Consider the following 3,689-nt stretch of genomic DNA (forward strand, 5'->3'; position numbering starts at 1 on the left):
GGATTGTGATCTTCCACAGCAGCTACTTGTTTGGCATTGGCGAGTTGAACTTTTATCTCAGCAAGGTCGGCCAACACTGCCTTAAAGCTGCGTTCTCTCCCACATCACCTTTCACCGAGCTCCTTCTACTGAACTCGTTGGACGTATGGCTGCGTCCCTTGAACTTACACTCGCTCCAAGATCACACAAGGCTCGATCGATGTCGATGTTTCCTAGCTTACAAGGGATAGAGAAACTTCCCGGATCAGCCATTTTTGGGGGAAGTTCATGCTTCATGATTGCAGCACTGATCTCGGTACTAAGGGCTACTGTTTTCTTTTCCACAACCCTTTTCCTCGCCAAGATGTCTTTTAGAAACTTCGCATATGAGGGCATTTTGAGAATTACCTCATGAAAGGGCATCGTAATCTCCATCTTTTTCAACATCTCCGCAAACTTCCCAAACTGACTTTCTTCATTAAATTTCCTTAGACGAGAAGGAAAAGGGATTGGAGGTACCTTAGGTGGCGGTGGAATGTAGATGGGTTCTTTCTCATGTTCTTGCACTTTTGGAGTGTCTTCCTCTACAGCCTTGCTTTTTTCCTCTCTTGTTAGCCTTGGAGGTGATGTCTTCTCAACCATCGGAGGGGTGATCTCCGGAAGTTGTTTTCCACTCCTCATCTCCACTGCATTGATATATTCCCGAGGGTTCATCTCGTTCTTACCGGGGAGCATGCCTTGTTGTCTTGATGAGGAGGAAGATGCGAGTTGAGCCACTTGATTGTCCAAGATCTTCAAGTGAGCTTGTACTCCTTCCAATTGTTTCTTGAATGCAATTTGCTCATTTTCAATGGTCCCAATGGATACTCCTTACGATTTTTGACCTTGGAGAATTTGCAATAGCATATCCTTGATGTCCGGGTCTTGCTCCTTGGGTTGTACTTGCTGCGATCTGTAGTTAGAATTCCCCTTGGTAGCCTTGGCTCCCTTGACCTTGTTGTTGATACTTTGATTGAAAACCCGGAGGTCCTTGGTTGTTCCGTTGGAAAGCGGGGTGAGGATTTAGCGCATTTGACGTGTTCTTGTAAGAGAAATTGGGATGATTCCTCAATCCCGGGTTGTATAGGTTGGACGGATGAGTGTATTGATTAGGCCCGAGATAATGTCTTCCTCTACAGCCTTGCTTTTTTCCTCTCTTGTTAGCCTTGGAGGTGATGTCTTCTCAACCATCGGAGGGGTGATCTCCGGAAGTTGTTTTCCACTCCTCACATCGCGTTCACTGTTTAGCAAGTACATCCGATAGTATTTCACTATGGAAGGTTCAAAGGTAAAACTACCTTTCCGGATGCAGTAAACTCTCTATGAGTAAATTTTGCATTGCATATCATTTGCATACAATGCATTAGTTGCATGAGATGCATTTAGGTTCACCTAACTCAAGGCCCTATTTTGATTCTTGTGGGGGATTGTTGGACTTGGGTTTATTTGAAAGAATCAAAACGGGCCTAGCCCGTGAGAAGCCCGGTCCGTATAAAGTTTATTCTTGTTTGAATTTGAAATTCAAATTCAAATTCAAATTGGATTCAAATCCGCAGAAAATCTATCAAATATGATTAAGATAAGATTGAGATAATATCAAAATAAAATCAAATTTGAATTTTGAAATTCAAATTGATTTGTTTTGAGATTCTCCCCTCTACTATAAATAGGGGTCTTGGGTTAGCTCATAAAACACACAATAACCCAATTCAAGCTCAACCATATTCGAGCTATGAGAATCACGATTTCTCCATACTGCCTCACCAAGATAATCAGGCACGCTCAGCTAGGGCATGACCCGTAACCATGACGATCGAGGCCTTGACAGTTGCTCTACTAATGGGCGGTAATAGCTTGAGATTTCATGAGGTATATGTGACTTGAACACCAGGATACCTTAACTGAATTCAAGTCAGTTCAGTCAAGCTGTTCCGATCAACTCGGTTGATCTACTCTTAGTTCAATTGAATCGTCTGTGTATATAATCCTTTTTGCCAAACAACACTTGCTTGCTTTAAATTATGTACCGAAACACTCTCATTGGTTAAACATTCATAATGTTCATCCAATGTGCATCAAAATCTCGGCTCAGACACTTGAAACGATGCAGCAATTGCATCTAAATTCTGACTCTGTCCGAGTCAACACTTGACTCGGTCCGAGTCAGGAGCCGAAATCATCTACAGATCAATCTGAACCAAAACTTGACAACCGGACAACTTTCTGTACTGACTCTGTCCGAGTCAAAACTGGCTCGGTCCGAGTCAGAAGTCTGTAAGGCCAAGTCTGTTCATTTTGGTTCGTTCTGTCTCGGTCGAGTCAACACTTGACTCTGTCCGAGTCAAAACTCTGATCTGTCGTTCTGACTCTGTCGAGTCAAAACTCTGACTCTGTCCAGGTCAAAAGTTTGGGAGTTCTCTCGTTCTGACTCGGTCGAGTCAACACTTGACTCTGGCCGAGTCAAAACTCTGGTAGACACTTTTTGGCCACGAGATCTAGGGTTTCACCCCGTTTCGATGCACCATCAAGCCGTCTTCGACCCCCAAACTCATCCATGCATCAAATAACAATCATAACATCATTAAATATGCATAGATCAAGCCTATCATGCAATTTTAACCATTAAAATTCATATAGGCATGCGACAAGCACGGCGATATACAGAGAACCAGGCTCTGATACCCGAGCATTCAAAAAATGAGCGACCCGAGCATTCTCGAATTCTTATTTTTCCTTGCAGGAAGACTCCACGATGAATCCTCACGAAGCGGGCACGGAAGAACAAGAATTCGAGAATGCTCGGGTCGCTCATTTTTTGAATGCTCGGGTATCAGAGCCTGGTTCTCTGTATATCGCCGTGCTTGTCGCATGCCTATATGAATTTTAATGGTTAAAATTGCATGATAGGCTTGATCTATGCATATTTAATGATGTTATGATTGTTATTTGATGCATGGATGAGGTTGGGGGTCGAAGACGGCTTGATGGTGCATCGAAACGGGGTGAAACCCTAGATCTCGTGGCCAAAAAGTGTCTACCAGAGTTTTGACTCGGTCAGAGTCAAGTGTTGACTCGACCGAGTCAGAATGAGAGATCTCCCAGAGTTTTGACCTGGACAGAGTCAGAGTTTTGACTCGACAGAGTCAGAGTTTTGACTCGACAGAGTCAGAACGACAGATCAGAGTTTTGACTCGGACAGAGTCAAGTGTTGACTCGACCGAGTCAGAACGAACCAAAATGAACAGACTTGGCCTCACAGACTTCTGACTCGGACCGAGCCAGTTTTGAGTCGGACAGAGTCAGTACAGAAAGTTGTCCAGTTGTCAAGTTTTGGTTCAGATTGATCTGTAGATGATTTCGGCTCCTGACTCGGACCGAGTCAAGTGTTGACTCGGACAGAGTCAGTTGATCAGACTTTGTTAGATGCAATTGCTGCATCGTTTCAAGTGTCTGAGCCGAGATTTTGATGCACATTGGATGAACATTATGAATGTTTAACCAATGAGAGTGTTTCGGTACATAATTTAAAGCAAGCAAGTGTTGTTTGGCAAAAAGGATTATATACACAGACGATTCAATTGAACTAAGAGTAGTTCAACCGAGTTGATCGGAACAGCTTGACTGAACTGACTTGAATTCAGTTAAGGTATCCTGGTGTTCAAGTCACATAT

This window comes from Tarenaya hassleriana, unplaced genomic scaffold (assembly GCF_000463585.1).
Source record: "Tarenaya hassleriana unplaced genomic scaffold, ASM46358v1 Cleome139, whole genome shotgun sequence".
Classification (NCBI taxonomy): Eukaryota; Viridiplantae; Streptophyta; class Magnoliopsida; order Brassicales; family Cleomaceae; genus Tarenaya; species Tarenaya hassleriana.